The sequence below is a fragment of the Rhinopithecus bieti genome, unplaced genomic scaffold, assembly GCF_001698545.2.
Source record: "Rhinopithecus bieti isolate Rb0 unplaced genomic scaffold, ASM169854v2 scaffold_13259, whole genome shotgun sequence".
In the NCBI taxonomy this organism is placed as follows: Eukaryota; Metazoa; Chordata; class Mammalia; order Primates; family Cercopithecidae; genus Rhinopithecus; species Rhinopithecus bieti.
The window spans coordinates 1,609,938-1,628,144 of NW_016807544.1; the positions used below are offsets into that span (position 1 = coordinate 1,609,938).

The 18,207-nt window shown below is 41.4% G+C and overlaps 1 protein-coding gene across 4 annotated transcripts in view; it reads left to right on the forward strand.

Annotated features, from left to right (window-relative positions):
• Positions 1-16,196: 16,196 nt before the first annotated feature.
• Positions 16,197-18,207, forward strand: part of RGS6 (regulator of G protein signaling 6) — a 633,548-nt gene continuing 631,537 nt past the window's right edge. For 2 of the 4 annotated variants that reach the window (XM_017882774.1, XM_017882777.1), the window contains exon 1: positions 17,175-17,439. The gene's annotated coding sequence lies outside the window, so the exon portion shown is untranslated. Of the gene's footprint in view, positions 17,080-17,174; positions 17,440-18,207 lie in introns of those variants that run through there. The other 2 variants (XM_017882775.1, XM_017882778.1) reach the window with 2 other exon arrangements.

Genomic DNA, 18,207 nt, shown 5'->3' on the forward strand with positions numbered 1-18,207 from the left:
TGATTCTGGCCATTGTTGTATGACTACCCAACATCCCATTCCTCCCTCCCTCCATCCCAGCAGGACGCAGTAGGACCCAGTGTCCACTCCACCTCATACAGCCTATGTTAGTTGTGGGAGACTCTCCTCCCACCTCTAGCTTCAGGGTGGGATTGTGGAAGTCAATCAGCATGTTCATTTGCACTGAAGTGATTGGTTCAACGTAGGTTTGTCTTATGGGCTGACTTGTGTTCCCCATTCTCCCTGCAAATTCATATATTGAAGCCTCAACCCCTAGTACCTCAGAATGTGACTGTGTTTGGAGAGAGGGCCTTTAAAGAGGGAATTAAGATAGAATGAGGTTGTTAGGATGGGCCTTAATCCACTTTGACTGGTGTCCTTATAAGCAGAGGAAATGTGGACACAGAGAAACATCAGGGATGCTCACACGCAGAGGACAGACCATGGGAGGGCACAGCAAGAAGGTGGCCGTCTGCAAGCCAAGGAGAGAGGCCTCAGGAGAAACCAACCTGCCCTTGATCTTGGACTTCCACACTCCAGAACTGTAAGAAATAAATGTTATTTAAGCCACACAGTCTGTTGTATTTTCTCATGGCAGCCATAACAGACTAGCCCAGCATGTGACCAAAATGGTCTAATCAGGATTCTTTTAGCTGCTGTAGCAGACACGTCCCCTCTGTTTTTGTGGTTTGTAGATGTGGAGCTGGGTGCTGCTTATGCCATGGAAGGCAAAATAGATTGAAAACAAAACAAAAAGGTAGATGGAAAGGAGCTGAATCAAACTGAGCCTGGACCTGGCTGGACCTTCCAGCTACTCGGGCCAAGAAATCTCTTTACTGTTGATTAAGTTTCCGTTAGCAGCAACCTAAAGGCCCCCACTGATGGAATGGCTTATGTGTTGTGTTTACAGGCTGAGGAAGAAGCTGCTCCCAAGAAATTTTAGTAAATAGGTCTCTGTGCTTTATAAATCCAGGTTCTTCTTCTTCAATGGAAATAAGGTTTTTTTTTTTTTTTTTTTTTTTTTTTTTTTTTTTTTGCCCAAGAAAGGGAGAGAAATGAATCCTCTGTGCTTTGAGGATTGAAAATAAAAGTAGCTTGATTTCAAGCATGAATTTGCAGTGTGGATCTGCAGGCCTGGGAGACTATAATGCTTTAGGAATTCTTCAGACGCTGAGCCGACCCCATTCAGAGATGGCACCACTGAGGCATGAGGTCTCTGAGAGGATCGGGCAATTAGGGCAACCACGCCTGGGGTAAACATGGCATGGTGACCCATGAAGGTACCTGCTGGCTTAGTGAGAAGCTGGTCTGTGTCTGGGTCAGCATTGTAGGGCAAAGGGTAAATGACCAGTGGGGTTTGTTAAAATGCAGATTCCCAGGACGCATGCCAAAGTCACTGCATCAGGATCCCTGGATGCATGGCCTGGGATGTGCATTTCAAGAAGCTGCCCAGCTGATTCTTAGGTGAGGACCCTATGACAACCTTAGAGTGTACAGAGGGTTAAATTACGCAAATAGAATTCCCTAGCCAGGAAACAGAAAGGCTGAAAATAGGCAGTAAGCAAGCCAGAGTCAGGGCTCCATCAGATTCAGAAACAGGATGCCACAGGTCATCACGCTGAGACTGCACTCATGGGTCAGGCTGCTTTAAGATCCTGGGTCACAGATCTTAAAATAGTCTATAGAGTTCATTACCACATGCTTCTGGTATTAGGACCATGTTTAGTATTGGCAATGATCTTAGATACTTCTTTTAACTCACCAGACTGTCCTGCCAGCTGTGATGGTATGGAGATGTGGGGTGACGGTATATGGGTCCTCATATCAGAGATCCCCAGACCTATGTTGGGATTGCATGGTACACATGACAGATCTCATCACAGAGGCTGCTTGGTGGAGGTCACACTCCCTTTGCTGCTGCTGCTGTTAAAAGTATACATAAAGCAGTTGGGTAGGGAAAGGATTTTTACCGTAACTATTTACAAATAAAGCCTAAGTAATGAGAGCACAAAGTAATCAGACTTCTCTGATGTCAAGCAACAGGAGGTTTGGGGAGATGGGAAGTATCTGGTTTGTCTAGCCGTGACCTTGGGAGCTCTCAGGGTTGGTAGAAGTCACAGCTTAGGCTGCAGCCGTGCGTGTGGCCCACCTGCTCCTTCTCCTGACATCATGTCAGTCTTGACTGCTTTATAGCTGAAAAACAAACAAACAAACAAACAAAAACACAAGTCAAACAATAGCAAAAACTCTGGAAAGTGTCATTAGGAAGAACGCAGGGCTGGAATTGGGAGATGTGAGTTCTGTTCCAGGGGTCATCTTTCTGTAGTGTGTCCCTGATCTTTTTTTTTTTTTTTTTGAGACGGAGTCTTGCTCTGTGCCCCAGGCTGGAGTGCAGTGGCCCGATCTCGGCTCACTGCAAGCTCTGCCCCCCGGGTTCACGCCATTCTTCTGCCTCAGTCTCCTGAGTAGCTGGGACTACAGGCGCCCGCCACCTCGCCCGGCTAGGTTTTTTTTGTATCTTTTAGTAGAGACGGAGTTTCACGGTGTTAGCCAGGATGGTCTCGATCTCCTGACCTCGTGATCCACCCGCCTTGACCTCCCAAAGTGCTGGGATTACAGGCTTGAGCCACTGCGCCTGGCCTGTCCCTGATCATTTAATGATTCTCCTTGGGCCTATTTTCTTATCTGTAAAATAAGTAGCAGAGACTAACTGCAAATGCTACCAGCTAGGACTTCTTAGCGATGGGGTTTTCCTGTTAATTTAAGCTTCTCAAGTATAAGGTCAACTTGGAGAAACTCTTGAACTGTACGTTTTTAAACTGGTGGTTCTTAGATTTTTCAGCTTGAGTTTATCTCATTTAAAAAACACTGCTCATAGTTAACCGTCATAGTGAAATTAAAGGCTGCATTCACCATTTACAGGCTTGCATTCACCATTTACATTCACTTGCTACATTAAATCAGTTGCTAAAGCCTGATTCTGTGAAAGGATTAGCCAATGGATTCCTTCTCTTAATTTTGTCTAGTTTTAGAGACCCCTCAAAGAGAATGACAATGCATAGTTTATTGGGATTGAAACTTTACTGCTGAAATGGTTTACTTCATTAATTGAGAGGAAAGAGATGCAAACAGAGATGTAGTTTACAGCAAAATAACTTTGTGTTTCCATTTGAGTTATACAGTAGTTTAACAAAGCTCTCCTACTTTCTCAGCATAAATATTTATATGTGTATATTTTCTTAAATCTTGATCTTTTCCATTACGTGAAATAGTTTTCATCCCTGGTATGCAAGTCTGTTAAACAATCTGAAGTCCTCAAGTTTAATCCCCTAACAATTTCCTTTGGGATTAGTTTTCAATCTTCATTTTAGTCAATTGTTCTATTTTTTACGGATAATATTATTTTACTGCCTTCTAAAAAGAAAAGCAAATATATATGGTAAGCAGGGTGTTGAGTTACAATGATAAAGTTTTGTTTGAAACACACCTGATAGTACAAACTCTTCTCTTCTTTATGGTTAGAGAAAATTTTTCCTTTTTTTCCAAGAAAGTGATGCTCCCAACAAAACCATATATGATCTACCCCAGTACTGGGTAAACAGAAAAGAGACAAGAGCTTACTTCCTTTGTGGTCATGTGCCCACAGGGGCTCCGGAAACTCCAAATAAGGAGTCAATTTTGTCATCCACAGCTCCCAACTTCCCCACGGCTTCTGGTAGGGACTCAGCCTCAGAAGGGGAGAAGAGCAGAGGCTGGTTCTGCCTTTGGCTTGTGCATAGTTTTCCACAGTAAGTGCCCGTGGGGGCGAGGGCAGGTCCCCCTACTCTTATTCTTTACAACAACCTTCCTCTAACTCTAGGGTGTCTCAGGATGACCTTAGTTATCCATAAAGCTAGTTATAGCACTGATATTAAGCTCCCAGTGACAGCATTTCTGACTTAGCAGATCTCCTCTGGGGATGAGAAAGCTGTATTTTAACCTGTATGTCAACAAGATATAGGATGTGTGTGTGTGTGTGTGTGTGTGTGTGTGTGTGTGTGTGTGTGATGTGTATGTTAAGTCTAACGGACAGATAAATAGGAAGCTAATATTTGAAATTTCCTAGCCAGGAATGCCTATTCCAGGAGTAGTCTGAAAGTCCACAGAAACTCCTCTCTGAAGCCTACACATGATGTGCTCAGGGTGGGAGAAGGTTAATACATGCAGCTTCAACTATATCTCCAATCAACACCAGAGGATTTGTTAGTTAGCATAATGAACATTAGAAATAATTTTTTAAGCTGGGCACGCTGGCTCATGTCTGTAAGCCCAGCACTTTGGGAGGCCGAGGTGGGTGGATCACTTGAGGTCAGGAATTTGAGACCAGCCTGGCCAACATGGCGAAACTCCATCTCTACTAAACATATAAAAATTAGCCAGATATGGTCGCACATGCCTGTAATCCCAGCTACTCGGCAGTCTGAGGCAGGAGAATAGCTGGAACCCAGGAGGTGGAGGTTGCAGTGAGCAGAGATCATGCCATTGCACTCCAGCCTGGGCAACAGAGCAAGACTCCGTCTCAATTAAAAAAAAAAAAGAAAAAAAGAAAGAAAGAATTTTTATTGTTGATATGAGTGGTGTTCAAGATATGTAGGTAGGTTAGAAATATTACACAGGCAGCTCACCCTTGCATGAACAGGGTAAACTAATCATCCTACCCTAGGTTTAGGCAAATCCTAACACCTGTGAATGCAGATGTAGGTCTTTGAGATGAATTACCCATAGGACTGAGGAAAAGGTGAGCCTGGGGTACTGATTAATCTGTGCTAGTGGTTAACACATCCAAGGCAGCTCAGCAGCTTTATCATCCAGACCAAAGAATCTACTAAAGGCTCTACTTTTGGTCATCTTTGTGTTCACAATTTGCTATAGAATAATCATATCACATATAAAGGAGGAGAGCTGTGTTGTCCCCATTGAGGGGAGAGTAAAGATGGAAGGAAAACCCCACTGAACAAGTCAGTGAGGGAGCTGGTGAGGAGGGCTGATGGTTGAGTGTATATGATGGAGTCGAGGTCTACTGAAGAGAAAGAAGTAGGAAATAAAGACTTTCTGAAAAAAGAGGTCAGAATGCAGAGAAATAGAAATAAAAAAAATTTAGAGTTAATTGAAAAGAACTTAAAACCTTTAATTATTTCTTGCACACACACACACACACACATACACCATCCCCCCCAACACACACACAAAGATCAACTTGGGGCAGTTATCCTAAGAAGAATAAGTATGTCTGGTTGGGGTATTTTAAATACTAACTGCCTGCTCATGTGTATATTAAATCTAATGTAAATACTTTCATCTTACTAGAATGCAGGTTAAAATACATCAGTTTCTGGGCAATGATTTTTTAATTATGACCCCAAAAGCACAGGCAATGAAAGCAAAAATAGACAAATGAGATTGCATCAAAGTAAAAAGCTTATGCACAGCAAAGGAAACAGTCAACAGAGTAAAGAGACAACCTATGGAATGGGAGAAAATATTTACAATACTTTGCAAATTAGCTGTTAAGGGAATAATATCCACAATATATGAGAAACTCAATAGCAAGAAAAGAACCTGATTAAAAAAGGGCAAATGACCTGAGTAGACATTTCTCAAAAGAAGACATAAAAATAGCCAACTGGTATATGAAAAAATGCTCAACATCACTAATCATCAGAGAAATGCAAATCAAAACCACAATGAGGTATCATCTCATGCCTGTTAGAATGGCTATCATTTAAAAGACCAAAAATAAGTGTTAGCAAGGATGTGAAGAAAGGGAATTCTTGCACATTGTTGGTAGTAATGTAAATTAGTAAAGCCATCATGAAAAAAGTATGGGGGTTCCGCCAAAGATTAATAATAGAACTACCTTATCATCCAGCATTCCCACTACTGGATATATAACCAAAGGAAATGGAATTTGTATTTTGAAGAGATAGCTATGCTCCCATGTTTATTGCAACATCATACACAATAGCCAAGATATGGAGTCAACTTAAGTGTCTAAGTGTTTTATATATACTCAATACACTTAATATATATATTAAACCTAAGTGTTTTATATACAACCTAAGGTTGTATATAAAAAAAGAAATATGCAATGGAATATTATACAGCCCTAACAAAGGAGATCCTGTCATTTGTAACACAATGTGGACAATGTGGATGACTCTGGCAGACGTTATACTAAATGAAATAAGACAGACACAGAAAAATACTGCATGATCTCACGTTATGTGGGATCTAAAAAAGTCAAACTCAGAGAAGCAGAGAGAAGAATGGTGGTTGCCAGAGGGTAGGGAGATGGGAGAAATTGGAAGACATTGGTTAAAGGATACAAAGTTTCAGTTATGCAGATATAAAGGTTTTCTAAAGCATCAGTTCCTGATGCCCCAGCTGAATATCTCATAAGAGGGACTACAAAAGCGATTTTTGATAGGATGGAAGAGCCCATGGGCTTGTATCAGGATATCTGTGTCTGTGTCCGTATGTGTAATTTAACACACAGTATATGCTTGGTGGATTCTCCCAAGTTTTTTCACCCTGTTTTGCTCTCTGTAGACACTGTCACTGCCACAGGAATTTTTCTTAGTTCTGTGGCTTTAAATCCCACCTAATTTATATTCCTAGTCCTCATCTTTCCCAAAGCACTGAAATGAATATGCCACCTCCCAACAGATATGTCAGACCCGACAGGGTTCCAGACCAAGTGCTGTTCTCCAGCAAACCTGCTCCATCTCGTTGTTCTTGAGCTTGGTCAACGGCAGTATCATTTTCCCAAGTTATAAGGTTGGAATCATCTTTGACTCCTCTCTTCCTCTCACAATCCTCATCTAATTTATCAACAAGTTTTATCAGCTAAATGTTATTCTGAACTTGACAGTTTCTCATTACTTTCTCCTCTGTCACTGTAACCCAAGACAAAACACCATCATCCCTCACCATGCTGGATTACCACAACAGCCACAATCCTTACTCTTCTCTCCCCTATGGTATACTCTAAACACAGCAGCTAGAATGGGAATAATACATATGGTTGTGTTAGTCTCTTGCTTAAACACCCCCAACAGCTTTCCCTCACACCTAAAAGAACATCCAAAGTCTTCATCATGGCCTGTGTTAACATTTTACATAACCATAGTACATTAGCCAAAATCTAAGAAATTGATACAGGTACAATATAGTTAACTAAACTACAGATTTCATTTAGATATTACTAGTTTTTCTACTAATGCCATTTTTCTGTTCCAGATTCAATCCAGGATAGTACATTGCATTTAGTTATCATATCTCCTTAGTCTCCTTCAGTCTGTGTTAATTTCTTCGTCTTTTAAAAAAATTACTATGTTCTTGGCAGTTTTGAACAGTACTGGCCAGGTATTTTGTAGACTGTACCATGCTCTTTTTGTTTGTTTGCCACAGAAGCAAATGTGATGGGAAGACAAAACAAAACAAAACAAGCAAACAAAAAAAGGAACCTAGATGTTATAGTTCTCAAAATTCCATTTCAGAAAACCCATTGAAGATCTTGCTAGAGTTTAGCTTTCTGGGGTTCCTATGTGAATAAGTTCCTGATCCCAGAATCAGGAGATGGCAGGACTAAAGAGAACAGGAGAGCAAGGACTAAAAGCTCAGAAGCCTTTTCCAAAAGCCCCAGCATATTTTTCTATCAATTTTTATGGGTCATAATTCTGTATCACGGCCACAGAAATGGAACAGCCATGATTAGCTTAGCCTAATGAAGATCCACTCTAGTGGAGGTGGGATTAGGTGTTCTCTGAGTGATGGCTTCTAGAAGGAGGATAAACCAGCAAAGGAGTGAGTAGAGAATTGTTCGGGATGGGGATGGGAAAGGGAATGGGTGTGGTAGACAACAAACAGTGGCTACTACAGAGTCTATATATTTTGTGTATAGGCAAAGTATAAATGGAGCATGGCCTCCTAGGCGTAGCACAAATCAGAAGTATGATAGTTATCAAAAGAAGCCAGGCATGGATTAAAAAAATTGTGATAGAGCTGGCATGGTGCTGTACACCTGTAATCCCAGCTACTTGGGAGGCTGAGGTGAGAGGATTGATTGAGCCCAGGAGTTTGAGTCCAGCCTGGGAAACATAGCAAGACCCCACATCTATTTTTTTTTTAAAGTTGCGATATATCTGTACAGGGAGCACTACTCAGCAATAAAAATGTATGAACTGCTGATACGTGCGACATCATGAGTGAATTTAAAAAGACATCATGTCAAGTAAAAGAAGCCTGACACAAAAGACTGCATACTGCAGGATTCAATTTCCATGACAGTCTAGAAAAAGCAAAACCATAGTGACAGAAAACAGATCAGTAGTCACCAGGGGCCAGGGAGGAGGGAGGTGACTGGATCCAAAGGGGAATGAGGGAACTTTTTGGGGGAGCATTAAAATGTTCTACAGATTAAAGAGAAAACTACCTCTGGGTCTTGGGAGATGGTGCAAGAAGGGACAAAGGACATTGCAGGAAACCTTCATGATCTACACAGGGAATAGTTCTGTTGTCTTGAGAGACAGGGTAACCTGCCCAGGCTTTTGTTTGGGGAAATGGCAGAAATTTCTTCCTATTATTTATTTATTATTCATTCATTCATTCATTTATTTTTTGAGACAGTGCCTTGCTGTGTTGCCCAGGCTGGAGTGCAGTGGTGCAATCATGGCTTACTGCAGCCTCGACCTCCTGGGCTCAAGTGATTCTCCCACCTCAACCTCCCCAGTAGCTGGGACAACAGGCTTATGCCACTATGCCCATCTAATTTTTAAAATTTTTGTAGAGATGGGGCCTTGCCATGTTGCCCAGGCTGGTAGTTTTGTAATTAAATTTTTTTTCTATGTTTAAGGTGTACAACATGATGTTGTAATATACATACATAAAGTATCATTACTACAGTCAAGCAAATTCACATTTCCAGCACCTACCTAGTTACCTTTTTGGTGTGCTTGGTTAAAGTGCCTAAAATCTGCTCTCTTAGCAAATTTCCAGTGCACGAGACAATAATAGCCCTCATGCTGTACATTAGACTCCTAGATGTACTCATCCTACATAACTGCTATTTTGTCCCTTTTGACCCACATCTTCCCATTTCAATGCCCCCCACCTGCCCTTGGTAACCACTGTTATACTCTCTGTTTCTATGTATTTGACTTTTTAAAGATTCCACATATAAGTGAGATCATGCAACATTTTCCTTTCTATGTCTAGCTTATTTTACTTAGAATAATGTCCTTCAGTTTCATTCATATAGTAGCAAATGACAGAAACTCCTTTTTTAAGGCTGAAAAACATTCCATGTATATGGAATATATATGTCTATATATCTAAATCTATATAATAACAGTTTCTTTATCCATTCATCCACTGATGGACACTTAAACATTTCCATAACCAGAATATTGTTAACAATGCTTCAATAAACATGGCACTGCAGATACCTCTTCAGCATCATGGATTTTATTTGTTTTCAGTAGATACCAAGTAGTGGGATTGCTGGGTCATATGGCAGTTCTATTTTTAATTTTTAAGTGAATCTTCACACGTTTTCCATAATGGTTCTACTAGTTTACATTCTTACCAACAGTATACCCTTTATTCCACATCCTTGCCAACACTTGTCTTTTTTTATGATAGCTGTTCTAATAGGCAGGAGGTGATGCTCATTGTGGTTTCGGTTTGCATTTCTTTGATGATTTAATGATGTTGAATATTCTTTTCATATACTGGTTGGCCATTTTTATGTCTTTTTAAAAAAATGTCTATTCAAGTTCTTTGCTCATTTTCTAATCAGATTGTTTTCTTGCTATTGAATTGTTTGAGTTCCTAATACATTTTGAATATTAACCCCTTATTAGACATGAGGTTTGCAGATATTTCCTCCCATTCCATAGGTTGCCTGTTCACCTTGCTGATTGTTTCCTTTGCTTTACAGAAGCCTTTTAGTTTGATATAGTCCCACTTGTTTATTTTTGCCTTTGTTGCCTGAGCCTTTGGTATAATATCCAACAAGCTTATTGCTTAGGCCAATGTCAAGGAGCTTTCCCTCTATGCTTTCTTCTATGAGTTTTACAGTTTCTGGTCTATGTTTAGGTCTTTAATCCATTTTGAGTTGACTTTCGTCTATGGTGTAAGATAAGGGTCCAATTTCATTCTTTTCCATGTGGATGTCCAGTTTTCCCGGTACCATTTATTTAAGAGATTCTCCTTTTTCCCAGTGCATTTTCTTGGGGCCTTTGTCAAAAATTAGATGACTTTATATTATATTATATTATTAGGTTTATTTCCGGGCTTCCTTTTCGTTTCATTGGTCTTTGTGTCTGTCTTTATGACAGTACCATACTGTCTTGATTACTATAGCTTACAAAAAATCACATAAAAATCAATTGCATTTCAATATACTAATGATGATCTATCAAAAAATAAATTAATGAAACAATCCCACTTATGATAGCATCAAAAAGAATAAAATGCTTACAAATAAACTTAACCAAGGAGGTAAAAGATCTGTACATAGAAAACTATAAAGCATTGATAAAAATAAATTGAAGAAGACACAAATAAATGGAACGATATCTCATGTTCATGAATTAGAAACATTAATATTGTCAAAATGTATATGCTACCCAAAGTGATATACAGATTCAGCACAATCACTATCAAAATTCCAATGGTATTTTTCACAGAAATAGAAAAACACAACTTAAAAACTCATATGGAAGCACAAAGATTCTACATAGTCAAAGCAATCTTGAGGGAAAAAAGCAAAGTTGGAGGCATACTGATTTCAAATTATCTTACAAATTTCATTTCTATGTTCTTTAGAATATCAGTGAAGAGGCTGGGCGCTGTGGCCCATGCCTATAATCCCAGCACTTTGGGAGGCTGAGGTGGGTGGATCACCTGAGGTCAGGGGTTCGAGACCAGTCTGGCCAACATGGCGAAACCCTGACTCTACTAAAAATACAAAAATTAGCCAGACGTGGTGGTGCATGCCTGTAGTCCCAGCTACTTGGCAGGCTGAGGCAGGAGAATCACTTGAACCCAGGAGGCAGAGGTTGCAGTGAGCCGAGATCGCGCCATTGCACTCCAGGCTGAGTGACAGAGTGAGACTCTGTCTCAAAAATGAAAAGAAGAAAATGAAAAGAATATCAATGAAGAGCTGGAAAATATAGGACTTGTAAGAGGGCTGACAATACCATGTGAGTTGAACTCTGGTTCTCAAATACCAGCAAAAGGACTTAAATTAATTAGAATATAGTTCTCCTTAAGAAAAAGGCTTTCTCTTGTTTTCCAGGGTATTATGCATTTAATTTTAGTGTCCTTAGCTTTTTGGGTTACCTGTGGTCATATACGACTAGGACTTTTTATAGGGTTTCAATGGACACATATTGACTCTATAAGGGATCCTTCTTATTGAAGTATATCCCCTGCCTATTTACCATGGTCCTAACCAAATATGCCTGTCACTGATTATCAACTGTAGAAATCCCAGCATCTAGCAGGAAGGGGACAGAAGTCGGATATTTTTGGTTAAGGAGACCTGTCCACTTTTCAAGTCATATTACGTGCGTACCTGCCTATTCTGTGATAATTCTGACTACAAGCTTCGGGAAGGCAGTGCATGAGAGTGTCTAGGAGATGCCTAGGTAAAGAAGCTCAGTCCAAACAATTGGCGTGAACAGCAGCCCATGGTTATTTTGGGCCTGGTGTAGGTTTTTAAAAACTTGTTATTGTTGATGTAGATTTTATCCCATGTGTATTGGCTGTACATATACACATCCCTGCACTCTGATTATTAAGCATGGGACTCTGTAAATATGCATTGCACTCTGATATAACATTATATCCAAGTCTGAAAGCATAACTATTCTAGCACTGTGATATAAACACATTCATTCTCAGACACATGGTTTTCAAAACTGTAGATCAAGTGCTAATACTGAAAAGAGAAAAAATCCACTTCACATTGCAAAGAGAAAAAAAATCCACTTTGCACTGTAATCAATTTGCTTGCCATACACTCTTCTTGAGATGGGGATTATGCAATTAGTGGTAACAGAAATGCTGGGCATTCTATGAAGGAAGGACACCACAGGCTGTGACTCACAAATTCTTGTTCAAAAGTAGATGCCCCAGTTCCATCACTAGAAATTGTGACTTATCAGGTCTGAGATGAAGTTCAAGAATCTTTTTGTTTTTAACCTCAGAAATGATTACCATCTATTTAAGAAACAGATCCAATTTGTTTATTTTTAATATTTTAGAGACAGGGTATCACTGTGTTTCCTAGGCTGGATTCAAACTCCTGTACTCATGCGATCCTCCTGCCTCAGCTTTCTGAGTTAGCTGGGATTGTAGGTGTGTGCCACTGCACCTGGTTGTTCAATAATCTTTATTGCTAAGGTTTAACAAGTAGCCCAGGTGTTACTAATTCTGTGCCCTTTGAGCCTTGCTCTGAAAGAACCAATTTCTAACATGTCTAATCAGACATTTATTTTCTTTCAGGATTTAACATGAAGCAAAAGTGACCCGGAATCTTTTCTCCTTTTATTGCCAAAACGCAAAGAAAAAAGTCCTTAGCTCTCAGAAGAATACACTTAAGAGTGAAAATAAGAAAATGTGGGAGTTTGAGGAAAAGTATCATCAGCTGTCAAATGTCATGAATATGCAGTCTTGGTCAATGGGCCACACGACCCAAAAACTCATTATCCTCCCCAAAGCCACCACTATCAATACATGCACCAAATGCATTGACACAATAGTTTTCTACCTTGGCCTGTCAATGAAGTTATTGAAACTAAATTGACAACTTGTTTCTATTCTTCTGTTCAATTTATCACCCGTTTTGAGAGCTATACCACGATCAATTCTATTACACACTTTCCTGCAACTCCTCACTTGATAATGAAGTAATCAAAACAATCAGGGTTTTACCTATAAATATTATTTCACTTGATACTTTAGATGAATTTCAGGATCCTTGCATGCAGTGTGTCCTTAATAAGTAATTGCTGAATGGATGAACAAAATTTTGGGCTGAATCACATTATTGTATATATTCACAAAGTAATAGATCAATTCATATTTTTAGTACAGCCAGTCATGAGTTGATATCTTAAAATAAACCCATGGTGATCATTTTAGAAAAGGGAAGACACTTTTTTTAATTTCATAAAAACAATTATACTTTAATGTATGTTTTTAACCTTTCATTTTGAAATGTTATAAGTAATTACAAAGGCTACAAAAATGATTCAAAGAGCTCCCTTACCATCTTCTGAGGGTAAGTTGCAGATGTGATACCCCTTTACCACTTCATATTTCAGTTTGTCCTTCCTAAAAACAAGAACACTCTACTACATGCCTTGAGTACAATATCAGGAAAATAACAATGATCCCATTTAATCCATCGAATCCACAGAATCCACTGATTGTGCCACAAAAGTCATTTATAGGTTTTGGATCCCATTCAAGATCACGTGCTGCATTTAGTTGTCTCATCTCTTTAGCATCCTTCAATCTGGAACAATCTTTACTATCATAGTCTTGACATTTTTAAAGAATACGGGCCAGTTACTTGATTTTTCTTTCAATTTGCATTTATCTGATGTTTTATCCTTATTTATGCATAAGAAGTGACACTGCATTCTCAGCATATCATATCAGGATGCAGCACAAGGCTGATTTGTCCCATCATTGGTTTTCATTTATGTAAAATTTTACCAGCTGATTAAGATGATATCTCCCAAGTATTACAGCTGCATGTTAGGTAATAAGTATGCTGTACTTAATTAATGATGTATTAATGAACATTTTTAGAGATATACTTTGAGACTATGTAAATATCCTGTTCCTCATCAAAATTTACCCACCAATTTTAGTATCTATTGATGATTCTGGCCTGAATCAATTATTAAGATGGTGGTTGCCAAATGGTGGTTTTCTAATTCTGTCTTTTCTTCTTCATTTATTAGTTGCATTCTACTATAGAGTTCCCTTCAGTGTTTCTACCAGCACGGACTCATGGACTCTTATTTTACTCAAAGGGTTAAATTTGTTATTAACCATTTTACTCCTTAAATTATCCAAGATTTGGCTAACAGGAATCCCTTCAAGCTGACTTCTGTATTCTTTTGACCTGTCTCCATAATTCTTTAAGTACTTTCTCATTTCCTTGCACAACAGATTATTCTAGTTTCATCCACTATACCAAGGAACCATGGTTCCTTTTAGTGGAGGATGGTATTAAGAAACCAAGGTCTGAGTGTTAGGTGTGTTCATTGCTACCAGGGTGCCATTACTTTTAGGCCTTCTAAGTCGACAAACCTAGGAAATATATCACCATATACAGACACATATACACTTATGTTTTGATCTCTTTCCTTTCTATATTGGTAATTCCCTTCTCCAGCAGTGAGATGACCAGCTCCAATTTTCTTAATGTATCTACTTGTTGGCTCAATTCCCTAGCACGTAAACCAATCTCTTGGCCATGTCAGCAAAAAAGTGTGTCCTGTCTCTATTAATACACATATATAAAATACCCCCACATATATACACATATATATGAAATCAGATATGTATAATAAACCACACTACATAGATATATCAGGAATCCCATATAATACACAAAATGTATCAATATGAAAATACATATTTAATTCCTATAAATATCTGATTTCACATTTTTTTTAAAGAGAAGTACACAGTAAGACTTTCTTCTGATGAGCGTGGAGCCTGCTGTTCATACTTCCACAGAATTATTCCTTTACACTCTACTCAGCCCTCAAGGAACTGCTAGCCTCAGAAATGCAGAGCTCCGGCTGGGTATGGTGGCTCAAGTCTGTAATCCCAGCACTTTGGGTGGCCAAGGTGGGTGGATCACCTGAAGTCAGGAAGTCGAGACCAGCTTGGCCAACACGATGAAACCCCATCTCTATTAAAAACACGCAAAAAATTAGCTGGCAGGCACCTGTAATCCCAGCTACTTGGGAGGCTGAGGCAGGAGAATCGCTTGAACCTGGGAGGCGGAGGTTGCAGTGAGCCGAGATTGCACCACCACACTCCAGCCTGGGCAACAAGAGCAAAACTACGTCTCAAAAAAAAAAAAAAAAAAAAAAAAAATGCAGCACTCTTCAAAGCCGAAGTTCACCTAGTCACTACCTTTCGCTCCATGCACGGCCTATTCTTTAACTGTGACAAACTGCCACAGCCAGGTCCACAACTGGCTTGAGCCAAGTATTGAGCCTGAGGAAGGAAATAGTTTATATTTCAGCTTTAATAACTAACTGGGACATCTGTTACAATTCTATTTTCCTCACTAGGCTGGGTATGGCATCTCTTGGTTGTAGGTTCCCCCCACACCGTTTCTGTGGCTCTTCTCGTGGACTAAGCCTACCATAACACACATGTCTGCTTGTGTATTATCCCATTCGACACTAAGGCTTCAGGGCACAGGCTGCTTCCTTTATTATCCATTTCTAATGTTAGAAGAGGGTCTAACACAGAGCAGGTGCTATTTGTCTATTGAAGGAAAGAATGAATACATCCATTAATCAATGTAGAATGGTGGGAAAAGATACAATTTGGGAAGAAGACTTTACTCTTTAACTTCTGGACCCATGTGAATGAGGAGTCCAGGTCATCCGTCCTTAAAGGCATTTAGGTATTTTATTTCAAGTATTTTTCCCCTTTTCTGGTGACATACTACAATTCAGGACAAAATCTCAAATTTATTCTTGATATTGATAGCATCGATATTGCACATAAATCCCATGGTTACCGTCCAGCACTAATGGTCGTGTCCTCTTTCCACCTGCAACTTCCTGAATTTAACTACACATCGCATTTCAAAACTCCCACGTTAAAGAAAGGCATCAGTTCAAGTTATTTTCTCATTTTCTGTCTTCAACTTTTTTCTTCTTCCCCCAAGAATATTTGAGAGTTAATTTTCTCGAAAGTTCTTTTGTAGTGTTCCAGATAGGAATCATCCTATAATACTCCAAATGCAGCTTGTGGTGTGTATGTTGAATAAATAAAAATGACGAGATTAGGAACAATATCGCTGACGATCGCGGTGTCCCGTTTTAATTTAGAGGGCGCCAGCAACACGTCAGTGACGGAGATTCAGAAGCTGCCTCACCCCGGACCGGGAATCCCTAAGAGAACCTTGACGCCGCTGAAGTTTACGGACGGGGCCAGTTTGGAATTGATCAAAGGAGTCTCCGCCCAGTCGAGCCAGTCTCTCGGTTTTGTCCACGGCTTCTCGAGGATGAGGAATTTCTAGGTTTTCTCCTCCTCCGGCAAATCACGGTCTGCGCCTTCCTCGGCTCTGGGAACAGGTGAGCCGGGCGGCGGCGCCCTCGGGACCCGCTCAGGTGCCGGTCCCCGCCCGCCGGCCCCTCCCTGCAGCACGCGGTCCGGGTCCAGGTGCCGGCGCCCAGGTGCGCGGGACACGGGGCTGCAGCTCCGCTCGGCATCCGACAGCGGGCGCCGCTGCAGACAGCTCGCGGGCCGGCGAGCTGAACGGCTTCGCGAGTTGGGCAGCTCCTTGCGCTCGGCCCTGCAGGCGCGAGAGCTCCGCCCGGGCGCCGCGTTCCTACAGTCCGGGAGCCGCGGGCGCCGAGGGGACGACCGACCTCCGCGCACCCTGCCCGGCCCGGGCCGGGCAGAGCGGGCGAGCGGCGAACAGCCCCGGGAGCGCGGAGAGCCAGGCCAGCCCGGTGCGCGCCGGAGACACCCTGTGCGCCCTGCGACCTGGCACCATGCGACCCGCCGCGCGTCCTCGCGGGCCCGGGACTTCGCTTTCCTCTCGCTGAGACCCTGCGCTCGCCACCACGGAAACTCGGAAAGAGGAGGAGAGGCTGTGGGGAGAGGCGCGGAGACGGACTAGACTTCCCCTCCGCCCCCAAGAGGCTGCCCGTCCCCGGTTCCCTGGGCTTCTCCAGCTTTATCATGAACCTGGCGCAAGGTTGGCTTTAGGAGAAATTCGGGAGCCCGAGGGAGAGTCACGGCAATTCTTTGGTTGCTAAGGTAATTGTAGTTGTGACAAAAAATGGGCAAGAAACAAATGGGGGAAAACATGATTTAAAACAGTATCCTCCCTCCCCACCCCGTTAATATGTGTTGATTTCATCTCCTGGGTGTGGGTGCTTGTCCATTTCAGATGCGTGACAGGTGCCCGTGTGTGTGTGTCTGCAGTTTGGGACTGTGGAAGCACGAGCTTACATAAGTGGTTAGGCAAGCTGGCGTGTGGACTTGTGTGGGATGGGTGCAGGTCTGCATATAAATCATGTTCCTGGGTTTCTGGGTGTGAAGCGCACACCGACGGGGACGAGAGCGCAGAGGATGGCGCTTTTAGGTACTTCCAGTCTTCCGATGTTGTGATCGCAGGTAGGGCAGCTTTGCCTGTAAATCAGGCATTCATTAACTTTTTCTCTGAACAAGCTCGCCCATTTGTGGTTTGGAAGAAAAGAAAGCGAGTCTCCGCGGTGAGGTGTGGAGGGCAGGGGCGGGTGGGGAGGTTTGTTGTTTGGGAACTGCGCTAGCAAAGGACGCCGTGGCCATTCGCTTGGAGAGGATGACAACTGAACTGGTTGCGTGAGGAGTGAAGAGACCGTGTTTACAGTCACCGGCAGGCTGCGTAAAAAAGTGGCCCAGTGAGACAGGGAAAGTGACCCAGAAAATTTAATTTTGTTCAGAATGAAAGCTGCTGTATTTCTTTCTTTCTTTTTTTCTTAATTTGACGGAGTAGGAACGTTATTTTCCTTCTCTCTCGTTGAGACCCGTGGCATTTCTATGTTACAAACTGAAGATATTTGGGGTCTCGTCGGCTTGGAATTATCAGTGCTTGGGAGGTGAGTTCTGATCAATACCTTTAACCAAAGAAAAACTGCAAAAATAATCGAGATTAGGTAAAACCTACCACTGGACCCTTTTCTCTCCAGAGAAAGTGAGAGATGGAAGAACTGGGCTTGTAAGTATCAAAATGGAGTTAGAGAATGAGCTACAAGTTTGTGTGTGTATGATCTGTCAAAAAGTGTAAGCTGAAAGGGAACTGTTAGGTTTACTGTGTTGACAACACGGCTCTTATATATCAATTTTCATAGGCAAATAGGTAATTACATGGAGTGGGAACTGGGACGTTGGTGGTAAACTTTC